The sequence below is a fragment of the Callithrix jacchus genome, chromosome 14 (genome assembly GCF_049354715.1).
Source record: "Callithrix jacchus isolate 240 chromosome 14, calJac240_pri, whole genome shotgun sequence".
Lineage (NCBI taxonomy): Eukaryota > Metazoa > Chordata > Mammalia > Primates > Cebidae > Callithrix > Callithrix jacchus.
Genome location: NC_133515.1, coordinates 18,734,459 through 18,761,577, shown reverse-complemented (window position 1 = coordinate 18,761,577; position 27,119 = coordinate 18,734,459). Strand labels below are relative to the sequence as shown.

The following is a 27,119-nucleotide window of genomic DNA, read 5'->3' as shown; positions in this document are numbered from 1 at the left end:
ATATTCAGGGCAACTTGAGTCAATCTTCCTGGGTTGCAGTTCTCAAACTTGGTATGAATAAATTCTGCCAATCCTGTTTTTGCTTACTATGTAATAAGACTTAATTGTTTTCAAAATAAAGTGTGCCTTTTGTTGTCTTCCTGAAATAAGTTAGTTTTCTTCATAAACTTTAAAATATTGCTTGAAATTTAAGATTTCATCCACTGGAATCCCTGAAAGTTATGGCCTTAAATAATGACTTTTTTTCTTTCTCTTACAGCTGTTTGGGGCAACTTTGTTAATATGAGGTAATTATTTTTAATTACTTGGATATTGTGGTTGGGTTTTATAAACACATTTCAGTTGGTACATATATACCACTGATGTCATGGGTTAATTGAAAAATATCTTAAACACAAAACCTGGTTCTTGCTGTTCACATATCTGGGCTATTTCTTTTCTCCTATGGGTATTCTCAAGGAATGCAGCCGGTTTTAACAATTACCAAGTAAAGCCCACAAGTAAAGCAATGGTCAGCCACTCCTCCCTTCCGTCCTCGTGTAGATAATAGAGGGTCGACCTTAGGTTATGTACGTTGCATTTCTGGGTGGCTTGAGCAAGAACACTGAGGGGCTTTTGCAAAACCTTTTGAGAAGGGAGCTGTCTTAGGGCAGCCATGGCTGGCCCATAACCCCGGGGTGGGGGGGCAGCTAGTGGATGTGGATGCTGAGACCACCTATGTAGTCCAGGGTTAAGCCTATATGCATCCTATGTGCTTCTTCCTAGGGCAGGAGGGTCTCTTGTAGAAATAAAACCCTTGTGTTATCTCTTTACCAAATTATAAAAATAGCCTTTAAAAATCAGCAAAAAGAAATAAGCATTTATTGTAAAAACAAATTTGGCTTTGTGAGTAGTTTTCCATTTAAAGGAAAACTTGCTCCACTTTGTTATGTTGTGAAAATTGCTATTGTGATGATTAGGTTCGTATTGGAATGTAATGAGGCTGCATATGTCTACTAGGGTAAAAGGTTACTATGCCCTCAGGAGGCTTTTAATGTGGAGTTTTTTTGCAAGGTGGGTGGGATGGTATTAATCTGATTTCTACCCCCAGGGCATGTGAGTGTCTACTGACAAAGGCTGCTGTGTGACTAGGTGGGGTGCTCAGATCCCATTTAAAGGAGCTCTGTAGTTTTACTTAAGACTCCATTTTGTATTAAATCCCCAGGAAAGCCCAGCAGGCAAACATGTACTCCTGTAGACACACTTCCTGCTTCTAATTTAAAATCCTGTGTTGGATGTAGCATGGCAGTGAGATTATTTTAGTTTAGTGGAAATAATTCATTCAGTAATACTGAGCATGTTTGTACATGCATTTAAGGGATTCCCTCCCTTGGTTGTCTTCTTTTCCTCTAGTGCAACCCTTCTGGAGGGAACTGCACACGTGACTGATACTTGAGCAGGAGGTAGGGGTGTTCTGCAGCCTTCAGGTTGTGTTAGGGTATTTGATTCAGAAACATTCTTGAAGTCACAAAGCCTTTCAGTTAATCTCAGTTTGTGGTTTTCTACTCAACAGGTCTATCCAGGAAAACGGCGAACTAAAAATTGAAAGCAAGATTGAAGAGGTTAGTCTCTTTTCCATTTTTGTATCTATTTTGCCTGTGTACTTGTCAATTTCACGTCCTTTGCTTGTGCTGTCATCCTTATTGTGGCAGCTTGATGCTATTCTGTGATTTGAAACCATCTCTCTTGTTATTTAAGAGGACGTGCAGTCTCTGTTACTGTTGGTCCATTTTTGACCGAATAAAACAAGTTCCACCTTATAGACAAAATGGGTTTAGATTTTTACATGACTTTTCAGGTAAGCCTTTTTTAGAGAAAGGGAAGTAATTATCTTTGGGAGACAGAAATTAGTACCAACATCCTCTTACTAGCACAGATGCCAAAAAGAAAAATGGCCCCTGATCAGATGCTTGGCCACAAATGTAAAGAGCATCCATGTGCACAGATGGGGATGTCACACTGCCACCCAACTGAAGGCTAGCACCTGTGCTGGGTTATACACCTCCTATTTAAATACATAAAAATACAGCCAGACTATTGCAACATGGGCTGTGGGGGAGGGGATGGGAGGTTATTTTGGATATGAAGCCAAATGAGGGAGTCCTGGGAAGCCCTTGGGTTGCTCTCTTCCTGCCTGAGCCCACAGTGTCTACAGACGTGGATGTGGGTTGACTAATAGCCTGCAATTTATGTGCCGCAGCTGATAACATACGAAATAATTACAGAAACAAGATGTTAAGCTTTTGTGGTCCACACTTCGGGGATTCTTCCTAAAAAGATATGGATAGTGTTGATCTGTTTTTATGAGCCTTACATTCTTCCTAGTAAGATGGGTGAGCAAAAATGTTAATTGTCTCAGAAACTGAGGCATTTATGGAGTAAGAGTTCAAATGGACAGTTTATCTGCTCAATTCTAGCATTGCGACTCAAGTGCTATATCTTAATTTCAAACTGAAAGTTAATTTGTAGAAGAAATTAAAACCTGTGTTGCATTATGTCATGCTTATCTAAAACATCAGAATGGAGTGAAAAGGATTGAAGACTGTGTTTTTGCTTTAAAACTGATTTTTGTTACTATTGTTCTAGATTGTTGAACCACTAAGAGAGAAAATCAGAGATTTAGAAAAAAGGTAGGTGTACTTTTTGTCGTAAGGTCAATAGTTAAAATAAATTTGTCTCAAGCGAGTAATTAATTCTCAGTTTGCTTTCCCCAAACTCTGCCACCTAAATAAATGTCTGCATTTGCATTCCCCCCAGCCTTTGAGCATAATACCCATATAGAACATTGGGAGAAGAATCAATCTTGATATGCTAAGATCTTCCTTTTTCAAACTCTGAACATCTGAATTTCTGCAAATTTATTACATAGAAGTTGTGGCCAAGCCTCACATTTTCACTTAACTTATGTGTGTATTGATCAGTTGGATAGAATTCCAAAACAGGAGGACAATCTGGTGGGCCTCAAACATAGTATCATGTACAAACACCACAAATTAAGGATGTGGAGCCTGTGGTGTGTCATGTTTAGTCATTAGTTGCTTTTGTCACCAAAGTTCATGAGTAGGTTTCCAGTATGTAGTCCAGGTGAAGTAGCTGGGAGGGAAGATTTATGTGGTGTAATAGAAACAGTTATTTGAATCAGATTCCAGAGAGAACCCCTCCTCACCCTTTGGGACTTCTGAGGCAGCTGAGCTTCAGGCTCCGGGACTTTCTGCTTGCATATGCTGTATGCAAAAAACATGGTCTAGAGTAGCAGTTGAGTCTTTAGAAATTTTAAGAACAAAAATGACAGCATTTATTAAAGTTGAGATGAGTTTTTTCTTCTTTCTTGGGATGAGTTTGGATGGTGTGTGTCAGCATTGAATGAGCCTTTTATCAAGTCCAGAACAAAAGTGAAGAAATGAGCAGTTTTTCTTTGATTTTCATTAAACTATCAAAGGGAAATAAGATTGGAAAAGAGTCATTAAACAAAATGTGTCATTCACATTCTTATCCTCAACTGAGCAGTCAACAAAACTGTTAATTTCAAAACTAAAGATATTTTTGGAAGTTACAGTTTATATTTATACAGGGAAAGAAAGAAGACAGTGTCATTCTAGAAGCCTGAGTAACAGAATTGTATGTGAGCGTTTTCTCTTTTTCACCACACTCTCATTTCTTAATACTTTGATTATTTGCCATTTGTTTAATTTTAATTTTGTATCTTTAAATGTTCTTTGAATAGATGACAAATGATGATAATTTCAATTCTGAGTAAGGATACTACTTACCGGCTATCTTAATAAACAGTAAGTTTAAGTCTGGAATGGCATAAAATATTAATAATTAGTAAAGAATTAATTTGGGGCTGTCAGAAAAGATTTGTTACCTAGTTCATCCCTCATCTTGCCTCTGCTTGCTGGTTTCTCTCTCAGTCGGGAACACAGGCCTCATGCCTCTGCCGTATTTTGCTGCTTAACCCCCAGTGCCTAGTGTAGAACAGGCGCTTAATGGAAAGTTCCTAAATAAGTGGATGAGCCCATACACTGGGTAGGTGTTTCACCTCCTACAGGTCTTTAAGAAGCTTTGTGGGCTAAGCACGGTGTAATACTAGCACTTTGGGAAGCCTCGGCAGGCAGATCGCTTGAGCCCAGGAGTTTGAGCCCAGCCTGGGCAACGTAATGAAACCTCATCTCTATGAAAAATACAAGGCTGCAGTGAGCTGTGATTGTGCGACTGCATTCCATCTGGGGCAACAAGAGTGTGAGATCTTGTTTCAAAGAAAAAAAAGAACTTGTGCCCCTGCCCAACCCTGGGTCAGTCCAGCAGGTGCTTGGGAGCACTGGGCAGCCGGCTCAGCATGTGGCCCAGCCAACAGCATCTGCATGGTCACTGCTCTCTATTGGTCACTGTGCTCTGTCACCCATGACTGCAAGGAGGAAAACAGGATGACATTCATACTGAGGAGGACCCCACAGGAACTCACCCCTTTCTGTTACTTCAGCTTTGCCTCAGAGGAAGAAGTGAGGACTATGAGATAGTTTTCTAAAAGTTTAATTACTTGAGCATATGCATGTGAAAGCTAAAACTTGGCAGCTACATATTGAAGAAAAACAATGCAAGAAACCCAAAATATTTTTCGTTTTTTAAATTAAGGGTTTCAGCACACTGCGTTTGAAGTATATTTTAGTCCGTCTTGCACCCGTCACTGCATGTGTCAGGCAACCATGCCTGTGCTTCAGTTCAATTTCTTTGAAGTAACATTTCCTGTAATAAAACAGTTTGCCCTGCTCCTCTCGGTATAAGTAGCACACCGCGTTTCATTTTAAGCTTTCAGACAGGGACTATTCTAAGCTGACAGCTTGGATTAACATTTGTTTCTGTGGCCCTGGATGCACATGCCACAGTCCTGTGCCTCTGCTCCTCACTGAATTGGTTTCTCTCCCCACCTCTCATTTTCCCGTGTGTAGCTGTACCCCCATTCCCGAGCAGTCCTGACTCTAAAATCATATACATGGTAGAGAAAGCACTGAAGGTGAGTGATGGGAAGTGATGCGTCAGAGATGGCACCTGCATTTTCATGGCAGTCCGGAGGAGCCACAGTGCTTGTCAGCAGTCATAGGAAGGAAAGAGGGTCTCAGCTGTGCCACAGCACTGGATGTGCCACTTGAGGATTGAGGCTGAAGACCAGGATATTGTGAGTTCAGAGAAATGGGAAAAATTGGAGCAGTGTCAGAGGTGCCCACAGATAACTCAGATTTACAAGGTAGTCTCCCAAGTGTTACTTGGCAAACAGGACATCTGTTCTGATCCTGCCAGTCTAACAGTATCCCTCCTGACTGAGGGCAGAACTTGCCCCTGCTCCACAGCTGCTTGGATACCATTCCCGAGGTACTTCCTATGGGTGGCAAGTGCTGAAAACAGTCCATGAGCTCACAAGGGGGAATGCCAGGGTTCCCACCCATGCCCTCAGACTCTTTCATCTGATTTTGTAGTCTGCAAGGGGAACTTGACCTTTTGAGACTCTGGAAGTTCTTAATAGGGGAATTCGTCTGCATTGTAATAGAAAGCCCTTTCACACCAATTTAAGCACCCTTCCAGGCCTTCTGGAGATGAGAAACTCCTATTTCAGGGGCTTCTGTCTAATGACCTGTCATATTCTGTTCAGTTGAGCGACTATAAAGGAAGTGCATTTGGTATCCTAGCAATGTGTCAGTGCTGGGGACAGGATGGGGATGGAGACAGTGCCACCTGGCCCAACACCTCTCCAATTAGTATAATGACCATAAAGCTGATGTCTGAGATTTTATTTAAAGCACTTTTGTTCCTAACTGAATCACTTTAAAAATGAATATTTCAGTTCTGTGTTTATCACCTCTCACTGGACATTTTATATTCTAATTACACTACCCGGCTCCTGGGACATCAGTGTGGACTGGGGACCCATGGCATCTTAAGGTGGTAAGAGGGCATCGAAAGATAAGTGAGACTTAAGACAGGATCAGAACTGACCCACCGAGACAGAAGGTGCTGATGCCCAATTGTTTTACCAGGGACACAGGTCAGAAAGAGGATGCTGTGATTGTGAAAATTCCTGGAGCAGGAGACAAAGTTTCATTAATATCTTTTCTGGAGTGGTCCTCCCGTCTGGGGCCTGTGACTTCATGAAACTGCTCTCTTCCATCTGGCCCCCATACAGCATCTAGAGAATGCCATGGTTATAGCCCGATGGGTTCTTCTCACCCACTGCCCTGAGAAAACCAAGGCATTGAGAACAGGAAGTGGTAACAGCCAAGAGTTAAATCTCAGGGCCAGCCATGTGTGAGAATGGGAGAGGTTTCTCAACTCTTTCTCCCTGAGAACTCAAGAATTTTTAAGGGTTGTTTGGTGGGTGGGGTCTGGGGAGCTGAAACAATTGGCTGAGTGTGAAATCACACGTGTGTCTAAACTGTCCTCTCGCAGTTCTTGTAAGCAGAGTCTGAGGACCAGGTGACTAGGTGACATCTCTTTGTCTGTCTGCCAAATGCTAAATCTGAAAGCTATCTCAAAAGGCCATTTCTTTAGGATTCACAATAGTGATGTCACCTGTAGAAGTTGTTGGAGAAGTTATAAGTCTTGTGACCTCTGTTTGTGTGACTCTGGGGCAGTAAGCAACAGATAGAAAACCAAGCTCAGCTAAGCCATGCAGATCATAGTTGAACTATGCTTATTCTTTAGCAAAGTTCAGACCCACCCATAACTCTAACCTTGGCTTAGGAGTGTGGCTTCAATCTCGAAACAAGGTGGAGGGTCCGTTTTTCTTGCTTCAATGTTTAACTATAAATTCCTCTCCTAGTTATCTTGGCCTCTGCTCTAAAATAAGCAAAAACAATAAAATTTAGACTGTGAGTTTAGAAGCAAGATGGAGCCAGTCATATTAGGTTTCTCTCATTACTTACCCTTCTTCAAAGGCAGTTTCGTGGCCATCTTCCTCATGGTGTAGTTTTACCTGGACTACTAGAGGTAGTGTCTGCCCTGCTTTAGCAGCTGCTGGAAGTCTGTAGCTTTGTAAGCTTTCACTTCTCAGAGATGGAATCGCGAGTCATATCCTTAGCTTGATTCTCAACAAAGAGCAGGCTGGGTGCGGTGGCTTGTGCCTGTAATCCTGTCACTTTGAGGCTGAGGCAGGTGGATCACGAGGTCAGGAGATCGAGACCATCCTGGCCAACATAGTAAAACCCCATCTCTATTTAAAAAATACAAAAAAAAACTTAGCTGGGCCTGGTGGCACATGCCTGTAGTCCCAGCTACTCGGGAGGCTGAGGCAGAAGAATTGCTTGAACCCAAAAGGTGGAGATTGCAGTGAGCCAAGATCATGCCACTGCACTACAGCCTGGGTGACAGTGTGAGACTGCCTCAAAAAAAAAAAAAAAAAAAAGGAGCAAAAGGAGCAGGTTAGATAGCACTTGACCTCAAATAAACCTGTAACTCCTTGGTTTCTCCAGCACTCATTCAAGAGTAAAGAGAAGGAGCAAAGAGTAACAGTCCCAAAACCTAGCATATGCTTTGACAGTAAATGGAGAAAATATTCAAATGAAATATTTGACTTTTTCCTTTTGAATTTCTTTGTCTTATACAGCTTTACCCAGAAATACCCACCAGTGAAGTTTTTATCAGAAAAGGATCGGAAAAGAATTTTGGTAAGTTTGTACACCTTATTGGTATTTGTAATGTTAAGAAACTTTCTTTTTTCATTGAGAGAGAATTCACATATCATAAAATTCACACTTCTCAAGGATACAATTCAGTGACTTATAGCATGTCCACAGAGTTAGCACCACATTCTGATTGCACAATATTTTCATCACCCCAGAAAGAAGTCCTGCACCCATTAGCAGTCACTTCCCATTCCCAGCCCCCTCCTACCAGCTCTGGGAAACCACTAAAACTATTTTCTATCTCTTTGAATCTGCCTTTTTTGAACATTTCATGTGAATGAAATGATGCGATATTTGGTCTGTCTTCAAGTCTCAGCTGTAGTATGAATCAGTACTTTTCATTCCTTTTCATGGCTGAACAATAGTCCATTGTATGGTTGTGCCACATACTGTTTACCTGTTTCTCAGTTGATGGGTATTTGGATTTGTTTCTACCTTGAGGCTGTCGTGAATAATGTTGCTATGAATGCGTGTGTGTAAGTTTTTGTGTGGACATAGGATTTTCAGTTCTTTTAGGTATACTTAGGGGTGGGATTACTGGATTGTGTGGAAACCCTGTGTTTAACTTTTTGAGGAAGTATGAAACTTTAGAGCAATGGTTTTTAACCTTTTAGACGATTTTGACAAATACCCGGGGGGCTTCCTTGGCTCACAGTGCTCTTGTTTAACATCAGTATAAATTTACCAATGAAAGACCCTTTTAACTATTAGGTAACAAAGTATGTCCAAAAAGATTGCTTGTTGTGTTTTTTTAAAGTAACAGCTTTATTGAAATATAATTCACATACCATACAATTCACCCTTAAAATTCATAATTCATTAGTTTTTAATGTATTCACAGAGTTGTGCAGCCCTTACCATAACCAATTTTAGAACCTCCCAAAGAAGTCCTGTACCCATTAGCAGTCACTCTATTTTCCCTGAGGCCTTCCATACCCCAATCCCTAGGCAACCATTAATCTGTTTTCTGTTCATGTAGATTTGCCACTTCTGAATATTTTTATAGATGGGATAATGCAGTATTTGTCTTTTTGTGACTAGCTTTTCTCACTTAGCATGTTTCTAGGTTTCATTCATGTTGTAGCTTGTATCAGTATTTCATATATTTTTATTACCAAATAATCTATGTATGCAATGTACGAAGTAGGAAAAAATCTGTAATGCATATATCTGATAAGAAATTAAGTCCAGGTATAAAGAATTTATACCCATACTATATAAAAAATCCCTAGAACTTGATGATAAAAAGACAAACAGTCCAATTTTAAAAACAAGGCAAAAGACTTGAACACTTACAAATACCTGTTAAGCATATGAAAATGTGCTCAGCATCTCTGGTCACCCGAGAAATACAGCTTTAAGCTATAGTGAGATAACATTATACTCCCTCCAGAATAGTTAAAAATGGAAAAGACGGACAATGCTGGTAGAATGTGGAGAAACTAAACTCTCATTCACTGTTGGGAGGAGTGTAAAATGGTACGGCCATTTTCAAAAACCGTTTGGCTGTTTCCTACAAAACTAAACCTACACTTTAACCCCACAGTTACATTCCTAAGGATTTACAAAAGAGAAACAGACACATGTTCCCAAAAATATTTGTGCATACATGTTTATGTCAACTTTGTTTATCAGAGCCTGAAACTGGAAGCAACCCAAATGTTCACTAAAGAGTTTCATTTAGACAGATCATAAATTATTCGTAGATGGCAACCATTCAAACAGTGAACTGTGGATATCCTTAGCTTAACACAGATGCCTCATTTGCATGGAAAAGGGCAGACTCTGAAGAGCACATACTGTTTCCTGCTTGTGTAATTTCAAGAACAGGCCAAAACAGTGGATGGTGATACAAAGAGAAGTGTTAGGCTGGGGGTAATAGTGGCTCACACCTCTAATCCCAGCAGTTGAGAGGCTGAGGGAGGAAGATTGCTTGAGACTACGAGTTTAAGACCAACCTGGGCAACATAGTGAGACCCTCGTCTCCAGAAAAAAAGAAAATTTGCTGGCTGTGATGGCACATCTGTCATCCCAGCTACTCAGGAGGCTGAGGTAGGAGGATCCCTTGAGGCCAAGAGTTTGAGGCTACAGTGAGCTACGATCACACCACTGCACTCCAGCCTGAGCTATGAAGCAAGACTCCATCTTTAAAAAGCAAAAAAAGAGAACAGTGGATGCCTGTAGAGGTGGGGACTAGCCGCAGAGGGGCGTGGGGATGCCTGCTGGAGGGAAGGGAATGCCCTGTGTTCTTGATTGATGTGATGGTTACACAGGTAGATAATTGACCATAACTCATATGCTTAAGCTCTGTGCATTTCACTGGCTGTAAATTTTACTTTAATAATAACTAATAATAAAAAGCTCATAGTGCCTGATGTTTGGGGTGGGGTGAACACAGGAGGTCAGTCAAGAGGCTGTTATAATAGTCCAGGGCACAGGAGTGTGGTGAAGAGATGTTAAGAAGTGGCCAGACTTGGGGTCTTTTGGTGGGAAGGCCAGGGCTGGTTAGCCCAGGAGGCAAAAGTCTTGCTTAGAGCCAGCTATGGATGACTGAATCTTTGAAACTCATTTATTTGTGCATTGTCCACTGACCTCCTCTTTCCAAAATAATTTGATGCTATTTAGAACAAAGGACATGTATTCAGTAAGGCTGAGAATACACAACCAAAAATTGAAGCCAGAAGATAGAAGAAGCAAATATTCCAGTTTGGGAGCTGCTATTTGAAAATGAAGATTGAGACCTGTCTGCACCCGGGACCCTCATCTGGCAACATGATCTGGGCTGCCCACGGGTTGCAAAGGAGGTCGTGTGGGCTAACATGAGGAAACACAGTTCAGACTACACATCCAACCTGTTCTAAATCATGGTGGTTTCAGTTGAGAAGTATATATGTCTATTAGAGACTACTCTGTAAAAACATATATTTTTTGCAGAATTTATAACACATTATTACATCACAATGGTCTGTTACATCAAGTGCTCTACAAAGAAAGGGGAGCATTTTAAGAAAAGCTATCTTCTCTGTTCGAGGCCGAATTTATTAAGTATAAATGTGAATAGCTCTAATTTAGGATAAACTATAAGCTTGGGTATAGTATCCATACATTTATGGAATTATTATTATTTAAAACCACTACAAACTTACATGCTACTATGGAGATTGAATTTGCTTTGAATCTATTAAGTGTAAATGAAGACAGCTATTGATACAGTAGAACTGCTACAAAAATGAATGCAGAAAAGCACATAACTGTTGATTGATCATTATCATTATAGAGCATTCAGTTAGTCCTGCCATTTCAAGGAGAGGTGAAACTTATCAATATTAGACATTCTTTAATTAAGAACAAGTATTCAGAAATAAAATAAGAATGAAAGAAAATAGGGAAATTACGTGTGAAAAAGATGTTAAAAATATATACCAGTAAGGCAGTCGTTTTTATTAAGCCTATTCTCAGTTCTGGAACTTTGGTTTGGCATCTTGAAATGGATTAGAACAAATAATGCTGAAATCAACATCAGAGAATTAATGGTGAGCTCCTATTGTCATTTCCCATCAGATCTAATAGCAAAGGTCACAGTCTCCTGCAGAGAAAAGGGAAGGGAAGTAATTGTCATAGATAATTTGTAATGCTCTATGGTGGCTAAATTTCAGGTTGATTCTTCAGTAAATGTCCTTGCAATTAGTTCCAATGGTGAGTAAAAATGACCATAGTTGAACACCATTAATAGCAAAGTCATACACCTGCATTGACAGTGTACGTGAAGAGAATGAAATATGAAGAAAGCTATGAATAGTTGGAAATTAGGGGGCAGTACTTATTCCTGATGATTTTGGTTTGGCTAAAACAGAGCTGGTGGCAAGGAAGGGTTTGTTGTGATGATTCTAGAAAGAGTGACTCTCAGAGAGATGAACTGGGGGCCCAAGAGAGGTTGATGTCAGTTGCTCTTTGGGGACAAGGCTGGTGGTGAAAAATCAGGCCAATGAGGAAGGTTGGGCCTCTTGGAGTCCCATGCCTTCCTCCAGCTTAATAATGAGGAGCAGGGAGGGCTGGTGGCAAGATGTGCTGATGAAAAACCTGATGCTCCAGATTCTGATACTGGATACTGCTCTTCACTTACCAGGTGACTCTGGTGAGACAAGTAACTTGATCTCCCTGAGCCTGGGATTTTCTATCTGTTATGTGGCGTCAGTCTTTTCTGTCCTGTTAGCCACCCATGTAGGGTTTTTGTGAGAATCTGTGCAACAAAGGACACTTGGGCCCTCTAAAAAAGTCTGCAAATATCTGCTTTAGTTGTCTTTTATTATTTGTTGGTAGTAACTTCAGCAGTGTGAGCTGAAGCTGGAGTCATGCAGTGGTTTATGCTGAAGCCTGGAGATATTTTAGGAAAAATCAACATAAGATGTGTTGGGTTGGAGCCATGATAAGAGTCATCAATCTTGACAGCCTGCTGTTTAATTAAGTTAATAATGCTTGAGAGAAACATTGTAAAAATCTGTGGGAGGGAAAAATCTAGAGTGTGTTTGGGATGAGAGCTTTAGCCAATGTGGAAATTGAAAGACATCCAAGGAAGGTTAGTTGTCATCCTGCTGCTGGTGGAGCAGTACACACACACACACACACACACACACACAGACATGTACATACACACATGTATACATGGACACGTGCACACAGACATATGCACGCACATGTACATACACATACACACATGGGTAACAAGCACCAAATTTTTTGCCTGGGTCTCAGAAGAGACTGGCAAACAAGGACAACTAGCACTGATTTCAACATTGGGCAGCTGCACTTTGCCCACTCAAGGGCCCACCACCTTCTAAGAAAAAGCCGGCTGCCTCTGAATTTTTAAGTTGAAACATGTACAGTGTTTTTGCCATGTCTCATTCATCACTGGTGGAGAAGAGTATGCTTGTATAGCCTTGGGATTTGCTGCTGTTGTGTACAGTGAGTGATGAGAGGGAATTGGGACCTCATAATTTTTATTTTTATTTTTTTTAAGTTTTAATTTCATTTTAGGTTTTGGGGTACATGTGCAGAACATGCAAGACAGTTGCATAGGTACACACATGGCAGTGTGTTTTGCTTTCTTTCTCCCCTTCACCCACATTTGGCATTTCTCCCCAGGCTATCCCTCCCCAGCTCCCCCCCAACTGGCCCTCCCCTTTTCCCCCCAATAGACCCCAGTGTTTAGTACTCCCCTCCCTGTGTCCAGGTGTTCTCATTTTTCATCACCCGCCTATGAGTGAGAATATGCGGTGTTTCATTTTCTGTTCTTGTGTCAGTTTGCTGAGAATGATATTCTCCAGATTAATCCATGTCCCTACAAATGACATGAACTCATCATTTCTGAATGCTGCATAATATTCCATGGTGTATATGTGCCACATTTTCCCAATCCAGTCTATCATCCATGGGCATTTGGGTTGGTTCCAGGTCTTGCTATTGTAAACAGTGCCACAATGGACATTCGTGTGCATGTGTCCTTATAGTAGAACAATTTGTAGTCCTTTGGATATATACCCAGTAATGGGATTGCTGGGTCAAATGGAATTTCTATTTCTAAGGCCTTGAGGAATCGCCACACTGTCTTCCACAATGGTTGAACTAATTTACACTCCCACCAGCAGTGTAAAAGTGTTCCTATTTCTCCGCATCCTCTCCAGCATCTGTTGTCTCCAGAATTTTTAATGATCGCCATTCTAACTGGCGTGAGATGGTATCTCAATGTGGTTTTGATTTGCATCTCTCTAATGACCAGTGATGATAAGCATTTTTTCATATGATTTTTGGCCTCATATAAGTCTTCTTTTGTAAAGTGTCTGTTCATATCCTTTGCCCATTTTTGAATGGGCTTGTTTGTTTTGTTCCTGTAAATCTGTTTGAGTTCTTTGTAAATTCTGGATATCAGCCCTTTGTCAGATGGGTAAACTGCAAAAATTTTTTCCCTTTCTGTTGGTTGCCGATTCACTCTAGTGACTGTTTCTTTTTGCCGTGCAGAAGCTGTGGAGTTTGATTAGGTCCCATTTGTCTATTTTGGCTTTTGTTGCCAATGCTTTTGGTGTTTTGTTCATGAAGTCCTTGCCTACTCCTAGGTCCTGGATGGTTTTGCCTAGATTTCCTTCTAGGGTTTTTATCGTGCCAGGTCTTATGTTTAAGTCTTTAATCCATCTGGAGTTAATTTTGGTGTAAGGTTTCAGGAAGGGGTCCAGTTTCTGCTTTCTGCACATGGCTAGCCAGTTTTCCCAACACCATTTATTAAACAGGGAATCCTTTCCCCATTGCTTGTTTTTGTCAGGTTTATCAAAGATTGTATGGTTGTATGTATGTTGTGTTGCCTCCGATGCCTCTGTTTTGTTCCATTGGTCTATATCTCTGTTTTGGTACCAGTACCATGCTGTTTTGATTACTGTAGCCTTGTAGTATAGTGTGAAATCCGGTAGTGTGGTGTCCCCCGCTGTGTTCTTTTTGCTTAGAATTGACTTGGCTATGTGGGTTCTCTTTTGGTTCCATATGAAGTTCATGGTGGTTTTTTCAAATTCTGTGAAGAAAGTCAATGGTAGCTTGATGGGGATAGCGTTGATTCTGTAAATTACTTTGGGCAGTATAGCCATTTTCACGATATTAATTCTTCCTAACGATGAACATGGAATGTTTCTCCATCTGTTTCTGTCCTCTCTTATTTCGTTGAGCAGTGGTTTGTAGTTTTCTTGAAGAGGTCCCTTACGTTCCTTGTGAGTTGTATTCCAAGGTATTTTATTCTTTTTGTAGCAATTGTGAATGGCCGTTCGTTCTTGATTGGGCTTTCTTTAAGTCTGTTATTGGTGTAGAGGAATGCTTGTGATTTTTGCACATTGATTTTATATCCTGAGACTTTGCTGAAGTTGCTTATCAGTTTCAGGAGTTTTAGGGCTGAGGCGATGGGGTCTTCTAGGTATACTATCATGTCGTCTGCAAATAGAGACAATTTGGCTTCCACCTTTCCTATTTGAATACCCTTTATTTCTTTTTCTTGCCTGATTGCTCTGGCTAGAACTTCCAGTACTATATTGAATAGGAGTGGTGAAAGAGGGCATCCTTGTCTAGTGCCAGATTTCAAAGGGAATGCTTCCAGTTTTTGCCCATTCAGTATGATATTGGCTGTTGGTTTGTCGTAAATAGCTTTTATTACTTTGAGATACATTCCATCAATACCAAGTTTATTGAGGGTTGTTAGCATAAAGGGCTGTTGAATTTTGTCGAATGCCTTCTCTGCGTCAATTGAGATAATCATGTGGTTTTTGTTTTTGGTTCTGTTTATGTGGTGAATTACGTTTATAGACTTGCGTATGTTGAACCAGCCTTACATTCCCAGGATGAATCCTACTTGATCATGATGGATAAGTTTTTGATTTGCTGTTGCAATCGGCTTGCCAATATTTTATTGAAGATTTTTGCATCTATGTTCATCATGGATATTGGCCTGAAGTTTTCTTTTCTTGTTGGGTCTCTGCAGGGTTTTGGTATCAGGATGATGTTGGTCTCATAAAATGATTTGGGAAGGATTCCCTCTTTTTGGATTATTTGGAATAGTTTTAGAAGGAATGGTAACAGCTCCTCTTTGTGTGTCTGGTAGAATTCCGCTGTGAACCCATCTGGACCTGGGCTTTTTTTGTGTGGTAGGCTCTTAATTGCTGCCTCGACTTCTGACCTTGTTATTGGTCTATTCATAGTTTCAGCTTCCTCCTGGTTTAGGCTTGGGAGGACACAGGAGTCCAGGAATTTATCCATTTCTTCCAAGGTTTACTAGTTTATGTGCATAAAGTTTTTGTAATATTCTCTGATGATGGTTTGAATTTCTGTGGAATCTTGTCATGATTTCCCCTTTATCATTTTTTATTGCATCTACTTGGTTCTTTTCTCTTTTATTTTTAATCAATCTGGCTAGTGGTCTGTCTATTTTGTTGATCTTTTCAAAAAACCAGCTCTTGGATTTATTGATTTTTTGAAGGCTTTTTGTGTCTCTATCTCCTTCAGTTCAGCTCTGATCTTAGTTATTTCTTGTCTTCTGCTAGGTTTTGAGTTTTTTTTCATCTTGCTCCTCTAGCTCTTTCAATTTTGACGATAGGGTGTCAATTTTGGATCTCTCCATTCTCCTCATATGGGCACTTATTGCTATGTATTTTCCTCTAGAGACTGCTTTAAATGTGTCCCAGAGATTCTGGCATGTTGTGTCTTCATTCTCATTGGTTTCAAAGAACTTCTTTATTTCTGCCTTCATTTCATTGTTTATCCAGTCAACATTCAGGAGCCAGTTGTTCAGTTTCCATGAAGCTGTGCGGTTCTGGGTTGGTTTCTGAATTCTGAGTTCTAACTTGATTGCACTATGTTCTGAGAGACTGTTTGTTATGATTTCAGTTGTTTTGCATTTGCTGAGCCGTGCTTTACTTCCAATTATGTGGTCAATTTTAGAGTAGGTGTGAGGTGGTGCTGAGAAGAATGTATATTCTATGGATTTGGGGTGGAGAGTTCTGTAAATGTCTATCAGGTTTGCTTGCTCCAGGTCTGAGTTCAAGCCCTGGATATCCTTGTTGATTTTCTGTCTGGTTGATCTGTCTAATATTGACAGTGGAGTGTTAAAGTCTCCCACTATTATTGTGTGGGAGTCTAAGTCTCTTTGTAAGTCATTAAGAACTTGCCTTATGTATCTGGGTGCTCCTGTATTGGGTCCATATATGTTTAGGATAGTTAGCTCTTCTTGTTGTATCAATCCTTTTACCATTATGTAATGGCCTTCTTTGTCTCTTTTGATCTTTGTTGCTTTAAAGTCCATTTTATCAGAGATGAGAATTGCAACTCCTGCTTTTTTTTGCTCTCCATTTGCTTGGTAAATCTTCCTCCATCCCTTTATTTTGAGCCTTTGTGTATCCTTGCATGTGAGATGGGTTTCCTGGATACAGCACACTGATGGGTTTTGGATTTTTATCCAATTTGCCAGTCTGTGTCTTTTGATTGGTGCATTTAGTCCATTTACATTTAGGGTTAGTATTGTTATGTGTGAATTTGATACTGCCATTTTGATGCTAGCTGGCTGTTTTGCCCGTTATTTGACGTAGATTCTTCATTATGTTGATGCTCTTTAGCATTTAGTGTGAGTTTGGAATGGCTGGTACTGGTATTTCCTTTCTATGTGTAGTGCCTCTTTCAGGAGCTCTTGTAAAGCAGGCCTGGTGGTGACAAAATCTCTGAGTACTTGCTTGTTTGCAAAGGATTTTATTTTTCCTTCACTTCTGAAGCTCAGTTTGGCTGGATATGAAATTCTGGGTTGAAAGTTCTTTTTTTTAAGCTTGTTGAATATTGGCCGTCACTCTCTTCTGGCTTGTAGTGTTTCTGCCGAGAGATCTGCTGTGAGTCTGATGGGCTTCCCTTTGTGGGTGACCCTACCTTTCTTTCTGTCTGCCCTTAGTATTTTCTCCTTTATTTCACCCATGGTGAATCTGACGATTATGTGCCTTGTGGTTGCTCTTCTTGTGGAATATCTTTGTGGTGTTCTCTGTATTTTCTGCCTTTGAGTGTTGGCCTGCCTTGCTAGGTGGGGGAAATTTTCCTGGATAATATCCTGAAGAGTATTTTTCAGCTTGTATTCATTCTCTTTGTCACATTCTGGTAAACCTATAAAACGTAGGTTAGGTCTCTTCACATAGTCCCACATTTCTTGGAGACTTTGTTCATTTCTTTTTGCACTTTTTTCTCTGATCTTGGTTCCTCGTTTTATTTCATTGAGTTGATCTTCGACTTCTGATATTCTTTTTTCTGCTTGGTCAATTCGGCTGTTGAAACTTGTGCATGCTTTGCGAAGTTCTCGTATTGTGGTTTTCAGCTCCTTCAATACATTTATATTTCTCTCTAAGTTATCCATTCTTGTTATCATTTCCTCGAATCTTTTTTCAAGGTTCTTAATTTCTTTGAATTGATTTAAAACATGTTCTTTTAGCTCTCAAAAGTTTCTCTTTATCCACCTTCTGAAGTCTAATTCCGTCATTTCGTCACAGTCATTCTCCATCCAGCTTTGTTTTCTTGCTGGTGAGGAGTTTTGGTCCTTTGTAGGAGTCGCGGTATTCTGGTTTCGGGTGTTTTCCTGCTTTATGCGCTGGTTTCTTCCCATCTTAGTGGATTTATCCACCTGTCGTCTGAGTAGTTGCTGACTTTTCGATTGGGTCTCTGAGTGGACGTCCAGATTGTTGATGATGAAGTATTTCTGTTACTTGGTTTTCCTTCTACCAGTCTAGCGCCTCCACTGTACGATTGCTGAGGTCCACTGCAGGCCCTGCTAGTCTGGGGTGCACCTATAGAGGCTGTGGAACAGTGAGGGATGCTACCAGTTTCTTTTTCTGCTATCTTTGTCCCAGAATGATGCCTGCCAAATGTCAGTCTTCTAGATATAGAGGGGTCAGGGAGCTGCTTGAGGAGACAGTCTGTACTTTATAGGAGCTCAAGTGCTGATCTGTGAGCTCTGTTGTTCTTTCAGGGCTGTTAGGCTGCTACATTTAATTCTGCTGCAGCAGAACTCATAAAATAACCTCTTTTTTTCTCAGATGCTCTGTCTCGGGGGGTTGGGGTTTACTTTATGTGTCCATTGCGCTGTCCTGCCCATCTAGGAGACAGTCTAGTCACTATTTGCCTGCCGAGGCTCCGCCCTGCTGGTGTGAGGTCTGCCCTGTTGCTGCAGGCTCTGCCCTACTGCTGCGGTCTCCACCCTGCTGCCACAGGCTATGCCCTATGGCAGAGTCTCTCTGTTGTGGTGGGTTGCCTTGGCAATGGCAGGCTGCGTCAGCAATGGGAGTGTACTTCAGTAGGGGCGGGTTCCCTCGGTAATGGCAAATGCCCATCCCCCACCGAGCTGCACTGTCCTGGGTTCAGCTGTTCCCGTAGTGAAACTCTCCACCCGGAGCGTTTGGAATTGCTGTTTTGTTTGTCCCACTGCCCTGGCCCAAACGCCGTTTCCCTGGAATCTCCTGGCCTGGCTCACTATCCAAGTCCCATTCAATCAGATGGATATGCCAATCTGCCCTCTCAAGTCTCAGATTGCCGGTTCAATAGCGCACCCGGACCAGTGCGCTTTGTGCAGAGCACTGTGCAGTGCCACTGCGCTGCAGCGCCGGCTGCCAGCTGCACCAGCCAAAACTGCTTCACTGGCGTCCCACGTCTCTTTTATACCTGGGAATTTCCTTGTTCTGTGGGCAATAAAGATCCGTCTGGAAATGTGGCCCTGACTACCCTCCGCACATTCACTGAGAGCTTCAATCCTGGGTTGTTCTCACCACGCCATCTTGAGTCGGTCTTGGGACCTCATAATTTTTAAATCATCAAAGCCCTGAGATGGCGTACAGATGCAAAGTAAAAATACTGATTTTCCTGTGTCCAGAATGCTCTCAGACGTTCCCAATCCTCCATCCTTACATCAAGATTGTCACTGAAGCTGGGTGCCATGGTGCATGCCTGTAGCCCCAGCTTCTTGGGAGGCTGAGCCAGGATGATTGCTTGAGCCCAGAAGTTCATGTACAGTCTGGGCAACATAGTAATACCCTGTCTCTACAAAAAAAAAAAAAAAAAAAGATTGTCAGCAGGGCTCCAGCCAGGTGTTCTCTGTTGGTTGAGACGTCAGTGCAGAGAGGCTGCAGGCTGTGGCACACACTGGAGGAGCTGGAGAGAACCGTGGGGGTGCTGGCCTGTAAAGGGAACACCAGCAGCTAGGAGGGACAAACCTGGAGAAGGCAAAGCAAGGCGAGAGGCAAGTTAGTCACAGGCTGACCTCCATGCGGATACAGATGACTATTGGATAAGAACAGTCATTAACACTAACATGGTTAGAGACCAGAAAGCCACATTAAAAAAAAAGGATGAAAGTATTTACTTCAGTAGAGTGATAGAATTATTTCTTAATTCAAAAATTGCTTTTATTGTGTCTATTTTTTCATTATAAAAGTAACATGCATTTATTACAAAGACTGTGAATTTAATAAGTCAGAAAACCATAAGGAAACCTTGATATTGAGTCTGTCATGTTTTCAGGCAGAAAAAACAAAGAACTTTGTCAGCTGAAGCCTAGTCATAGGAGAAGTCCTTTCCATGGCGGACATGGCCACAGGAGTGAAGGTGAGAGGCATCGGGCACCTGCCCTGCGCCAACTTATGCTTGCTTTGCATGCCAAGGAATGAAAACTATAACTGCGTGAACTCTCTCAGTCTGTGTAGTGGCACAGGTGTTGGTAAAATGGCTTACCTCAAACCCGGTCCTTGGCTTCTTCTTTAACCATTATATCATATCCTATTTTTGTTTTTAATTTGCTTTTCTTCTTTGTACAGTTTTGTTACATTTGCGTCAATCAGTTATTTTCCTTCCTCTTAATTTTATAAAAACAGTATCCTAATCCTTCGTCATTTTCTTTCTTCGCTTGAATATTATTGCTAAGATTGATCCATATTGTTGTGTGTCCCTGCATTCATTAAATTTTAAAATAAAACACCTTTTATTTTGAAATAATAAAGCTCACAGAAAGTTACAAAAATGGTACATCAGGTCACGAGAACCCTTTAGTCATGGTGACATCTTATATAGCAGTGATGCGATGTGAAATCAGGAAACCAATATTAGTACAGCACTGTTAGATAGGACAGAGACGCTGTTCAGATTTCACTCATTTTTACACGCACTCAATTGTGTGTGTGTGTGTGTATGGTTTTATGCAGTTTGACCCCATATGTAGATTCATGTAACCACTACCACAATCAAGATATAGAACTGGAGGGGTGCAGTGGCTAACGCTTGTAATCCCAGTATTTTGGGAGGCTGAAGCGGGCAGATCACCTGAGGTCAGGAGTTTGAGACCAGCCTGACCAACATGGTGAAACCTCGTGTCTACTAAAAATACAAAAATTAACCGGGTGTGGTGGTACATGCCTGTAATCCCAATTACTTGGAAGGCTGAGGCAGGGGAATCATTTGAACCCAGGAGGCAGAGCTTCCAGTGAGCCCAGATCATACCATTGCACTCCAGCCTGGGGGACAAGAGTGAGACTTCATCTCAGAAAAAAAAAATAATAAAGAAAAGAAAAGAAAAAAGATATAGAACTGTTCCATCATCAGAAAGAAACTTCCTGGTGCTACCCCTTTACAGTTTCATTTGGCTTCCACTCTACCCCTGTCTTTTGGCAACCGCTAATCTGTCCTCCATCTTTACAGTTTTGCCATTTGGGGAATGATATAACAATGGAAGAATGTTTTGACCACTGTATAATATTCCTTTGTGTGAATATACCACAGCATTTGTTCATCCACTTTCTGATGTTGTTTCCAGGATTTTGCTAATGTGAAAATGGCTGCTGTGAATACTCTTGTCCATGTCTTTGTTGAACGTGGGTAAAATCTTTCCTTAGGTATTCAACTAGGAATGGAATTACTAGTTACAGGATGAATGAATGCTTAACTTTAAAGAGTAGTGTTAATCTATTCTCCAGAGTTAGTGCATCAATTCACATTCCTACCAACAGCATGCAATTGGATTCTGTAGCTCCATATCCTCTCTCATACTTGGAATTCTTAGACTTCTCCATTTTTGACCAATTTTTATAAAATGGCATCTTATTGTCTTGAGGGAAGAAAATTATCTTGCATGCTCCAGCTTACCAAGGATGGTGAACAAAATAGCTCAGGTGGGTGTGTCTCCTGTGGCCACTCATGCTGCCCAGGCCTTCCAGCAGAGAGTCATTCATGGGGGCCTCCTTTCCCTCCCTGGATACCACTGGGTCTCAAAATAATTTCTCATATCCAAACACCCAGTCCTGCTGTCCCCAAAGAGGAAAAATTACAAGTAGAACATGAAGACAAAATGATCAGACAAGAAGCCTGGTCAATTGGCAGTGAGTCTAATATGGTGGTGATTTCAGTTTGGTATAGACATTGTCTACTGGTAGGTAGGAATTAAAAACAAAGGAATCTGTGAGTGCCATCTTGTGGTGGGTGTGTCCACCATTAGGTTTTTACCAGGAAGACTAGGCTTTCCATTATTTCAGCCAGGCGTGATCTCTTCCCTCTTGGATGGGTTGCCTGTGGCTTTCAGAGAGAGCAGTCAGCTGAGATGCAACAGGTAGATTCCCTCTCAGAAATACAGAGGATCCTGGTCCAGACTCCTATGATCCCAGTTTGTGCTTTTACCATACTGCACCCCTTCCTCACCCTGCCACCTACCTTCTCTTTAGCGGGCCTCTGTGGATTGTGACCATAGGGATAGCTCCACGGGTGGTGGCAGCTCTCTGGGTAGGGTACCCTCTCCTCTGGTTTCCAGGGTCTTGTCCTGAGCTTAGTCCTTGGAGTTGCAGAGGGAATGTCGGAATGAATGAGGGAAGGGGCAGCCTGTGACTTAAAGCAGACTTAAGAAGCATTTTAACCAATTGTAATGTGTATATTATATTTACATCTTGGTTCAAACAACAAACTATTTGTAAAAAAAAAATTGTGCGTCAGTTGGGGAAGTCTGAACATTGGACATTTGATGATATTAGAGAATGATTATTATATTTTTAGGTGGGATAATGGTTTTAGGGCTATGTTTTAAAAAAGAATCTGTATCTTTTACATATGTATTGGAAATATTCAGGGAATACCTAATATGACATCAGGGATAAATGTCAGGATAGCCTGGAGCGTAGGAAGGGAAAGTACATGGGGGTGGCTGGAGGGAGGGAGATGAAGAAAAATGGGCCATGAGCTGGCCATCTTTGAGTTCATTATATACTTCTATTTTGTTTGATTTTTTCCATAATACATTTTTTTGGAAAACTTCTGAGTATCCTAGAAGGAAATTGGCATGGACTTAAAGAAAAAGGTGTTTGAAATACTTCTGTGGTCACTCCACTCTCCTGCTTAAAACCTCTTTTTTCCCATTATGCTTTAGAAACATCCTCTAATCCTTGATGTTGCCTATGGGTCCTAGCAAGTGTGGCCCTGGTCATGTCTGTTCCACTTTCCTCTTCTTCTGGTTTCTTTTACCCCCCTTTGGACCACTTGCTACCCGCCCTAGCTTGGTCTTTCTCCTCCTTCACCTAGCTGACCCCTATTTATTCTTCATGTCCCAGCTAAAGTATCCTTCCCACAGGGATGCCCCTCTCAACCCTGCAATTGAGTCCCATCCACTCGCTGTCACCTGTCTTTGCTTTTTATAGTTTTCTGCCATAACCTGTACCCATCGTGAATCTATGTATTTATTCATGGAATTACTTTATTTCTCTTACTACCACTAGAGGAAAAACTCCTTGAAAACTATAACCTTTACATTCTTGGTACTCATAATAAGTGTCAATACTTGAGTATTAAATATATACATAAAAACAAAACAATATGGTGGTTTCTCAAAAAGTGGGACATAAAAATTACTGTATAGCCCAGCATTCCACTAACTGGATACACACTCCAAAGAATTGAAAGTAGGGACTGAAATAAATACTTGTGTACCAATGTTCATTGCAGCATGATTCACAATAGCTAAAAGCTGGAAACAAATCACATTTCTGTCAACAGAGGAGTGGACAAACAAAATGTGATATATATACACAATGGAATATTGTGTAGCCATAAAAAAGAATGAAGTTCAGACACATACCACAAAGTGGATGAACCTTGAAGCCATTACATTAAATAAGCCAGACATAAAAGGACAAATATTATATGAGTCTGCTTATATAAAATATCTAGAATAGAAACATTCATAAAGACAGAAGGTAGATTAGAGATAACCAGAGGTGGGAGGGAGGGGAGAATGGGAGTTGTTGCTTAGTAGGTACAGAGTCTTTGTTTGCGACAATGAAAATGTTTTGGAAACATTTGTGATGGTTGTACAACATTGTGGCTGTACTTAATGCCACTGAATTGTACACTTAAAAGTGGCTAAAATGGCAAACTTTATACTATATATATTTTGCCACAAATAAAAATAACAATAAAAAATATTATTAACCCTGCTGCCCCACATATCAGTAATTGTAGGAGATTTTTTTCTTTTTTTTTCCTGGAGCTTGGAAACCCTAGACAATTAGAGGAAACTATAGATTGTGCAGCCCCCAGAAGGACTGTGGCTGTCTTTTCTACTGGTGATGGAGGAGATGCCAGGAGAACATGTGCTGTGCTGGAAACAGATCCTGTGAGCTCTGGGTCAGTCAGGGGTTCCCCAGATGCCACTGACAGCTCAAGAGCCACTGTCTTTCACAGGAGCTGGCTGTCAATCTGAGGAAGCGGTGTCAGCATCAATTTATCAAAATCAGCTATGCCCTGCATGTTCAAGCCCCTTTTCTCTCTCACTCTTGGTCTTTTTATCCAGTGGCTTTGCATTTCCCTAAGTACTTTGGACAAACTCATTTGTACTCACATAGTCAAGTGCTGGCAGGACTGGGGGCTGGCTCCAAGAGTGGCTCACAGTGACCGGGGTGAGCACACTAGCAAGGTACCAGGGAAAAAGATTGTCTTTATTGGTGCTTTGAATCCCCACTGTAGCTTGTGAGCCAGCCCAGTTTCCTGCCAAAAACATGGATGCACCCTGGAAGGACTCTAACTAAGGCTGAAAGAAACCAGTCATGCCTCTTTTCCTGCTTCTCTATGGCTGTCTATTCCCTTATTTGAATCATCCTACTCTCTGTCTTAGCTGCTTGGACTGCCACAACAAAATACCATGGGCTGGATGGCTCAAACAGCAGAAATTTATTTTCCCACCTTTCTGGAGGCCGTAAAGTCTAAGATCGGGGTGCCAGCTTGGTCAGGTTCTGGTAAGGGCTCTTTTCCTGGCTTGCAGACAGCCACCTTCTCATTGTGTCCTCACTGGTGGAGAGAGGTGCTGGTCTTTCTTCCTCTTCTTTAAGGGCACTAATCCCATTGTGGGAGTCCTGCCCTCATGAGCTCATCTAACCTTGACCATTGCCCAAAGTTTCCATCTCCAAATACCATCACATTAGGGTTAGGTCCTCAACATATGAATTTTGTGGGGGAAAAAATTCAGTCAATTTCTGGGGTCCCACCGTCTAAAAAAACACTTCCAGTTTTCTATTTGTGGAAATTTGCTCTTGGAATTAGGAGATCCTGAATACACTTGAAGTCTCTTTAGCAGACCCTTGTTGGGCTTTTGTATAGGAATGGCCTGGCCTATTGCAGCCAGGAAGCCAGCTGGCTTCCTGCCCATGGGATAGACCTCACTGGTCCATCCTGGTAGGGGGACACTCTGTAAAGATGGCATTGCTAATGCCCATTCATAGGCTATGTGTAGATTTAGGTCAGTAATGCCTACAAGGATCCCCATGCCAAGCCTGGCTGGTAGCAGAGGCTTCATAAGTGGTGGGGACTGTAACCTCCTTGGACGTGGCTGGGGACCCAGCCCCACAGTCTTCCAGGTAGTAGCTCCATTAGTGTGTTGAGGTGCAACTAGCCTGCCTTCCCAGCTCTAACCCACCAGATTTCCCTTCCATTTCAGGACGTCTCCTTTTACTCTTTATTCAGAAGCTAAGAAGCCCTGCCGTAGTTCCATCCTTTAGCCCCTGTGAGCTATCCTGGCTGCACCTCCCAGCCCTCAGCTAGCTTGCACTGCAGCCTCTGGAGGCTGCTGCCAGCCCTCAATGGGCATGTTGTGACCATTACCTCGTATGCTCCATGTCACAGCTGTCCTTTTTCTTCCCTTGACAAGTGAGAAAGGAGAGAGGGGCTTTCTCAAACAAGGTGGGTGCATGTTTGAAATTGGAGTCTTCATTAGGTGTCTTCCCACCAACTCTACATTTTCTCTCTTACCATGGATCTTCACAGTCTCTCAGAGCAAATGGTCCTCTCTGTGTCCTGTTCCCTGAGGTCTGCTGGGGGCAGGATGCTGGGTAGTCTGACAGGAGTGCCACAAGTGTTCTCTAAGAGGACACTTGTGACACTCCTATGTGATGGGTTGATGCCTACCTTACATCAGCCTCAGTATTTCTGTTTTAAGAAGTCCATCCCCTCCTTCTTGCCCCTCCCAGCCCCTCGTCCAAGCAGTTCCACTGCAATCAATAGGTCCTCATCCTCCTGAAAACTCGGGTTACAGACCCAGGTGTCTTCCAGAGTCCTCTCTTTCCTTCTTCCCCCAAATCCATTCCACCAGCTCTGCCTCCAGAATGTACCTCGAATCCCTCTACTTCCCCACTTCCCTGTCTGTCTCCTTTCTGGCCTGTGGGCTGGAGCTCATGCTTCTCCCAGGAGGCACCTGCCGAAAGTGTGTCAGGCCAGGAAGCCCTCCACTTCCAATCCCCAGGATCTCCACCTGCATTTGGCCTGGCTTGGTTGCATTACCTCCCATTCAGAGGATATGGATTTTGTGGGAAACGAACCCCATACTTTACCTGACTATGTGGATTGAGGTCATGCAGATGCTTCCTCTGTCAACTGCTGTAGTTTCCTGCAAGCTTACAGGTTCACTTCCACAGCCCAGTGTGCCAAGACACTTCATGCATAGGGCTTTCAAAATGTGGATAAAACACTCTAGGTTTTTTTTTCCTCTTCCTAAAGAGGATGAAAGGATTTAAAACCTAGAAAAGGCATATACTGTCAAGAATGTATCAGGCACCAGCCAAAGAGATTTAGAGGCAGAAAACCTAACTTGTTTTAGTTTTAGAAAAATAGTTTTTAAAATTTAACTCCCAAGATAACAGTTTAGAGAAAAACGCGTACCATTTGGGTCGCTTCCATTTCCCTGTTGGAATTAGCAATGCAATTTGCGGTGCCCACAATGATTCTGTAGAGAAGTGATCTGAGACATCAGGGTGTGAATCATCTTCCCAGGATAATTTATGATTCTCCAAATGAAAAGCACTTCACATATCAGATGTGACTAGTGAAATGCATCTGTCCTGATGCCAGAGCATGTTAGCTGGTCTGAGCTGCTAGAATTGATCAAGTACCATTTCACAAAGTTAATACCAGGTCATTCATACACGTGGGGCATGAACAGAGAGCTCATCTAGATGCAGTGGCCTCAGGACAAAAAAAATCCACTCTAAACTTTTTTGCCTGAGCAAAAAAAGGCACTTATTGGCCGCTGTAATTCAAGAGTTTAGGGTGTAGCAGGCTTCGGGTCTGGGTGGGCAGGACCTGGTCTCTCCCATCTCTCTACTCTGCCTCCTCTCCCCCACCTGGTCCTCAAACTTTGGCTTCATTCACCAGCTCATGGCTATATGACTCTAGGCTTCCATCCTCCAGATTCCACAGCATCACAAAAGAGGCCTTTTCTTTCACAATAGCTCAGCCTTGTGTCCTGGCTTGCACTCTCAGATCACGAATCCATCCTGAGAGCCATTGGCAGGCCAGTCCTGGGCTCCCAACTCATCCTAAAGCTGGGGGTGCTGTCACCAT

The 27,119-nt window shown here is 41.9% G+C and overlaps 1 protein-coding gene across 2 annotated transcripts in view; it reads left to right on the top strand.

Moving 5' to 3' along the window:
* The first annotated feature begins 1,552 nt into the window (after positions 1-1,552).
* Positions 1,553-27,119, top strand: part of LOC100399243 (acyl-coenzyme A oxidase-like protein) — a 79,660-nt gene continuing 54,093 nt past the window's right edge. For both annotated transcript variants that reach the window (XM_078348406.1, XM_078348408.1), the window contains exons 1-4: positions 1,553-1,601; positions 2,626-2,669; positions 7,637-7,697; positions 19,782-19,865. The gene's annotated coding sequence lies outside the window, so the exon portion shown is untranslated. The remainder of the gene's footprint in view (positions 1,602-2,625; positions 2,670-7,636; positions 7,698-19,781; positions 19,866-27,119) is intronic.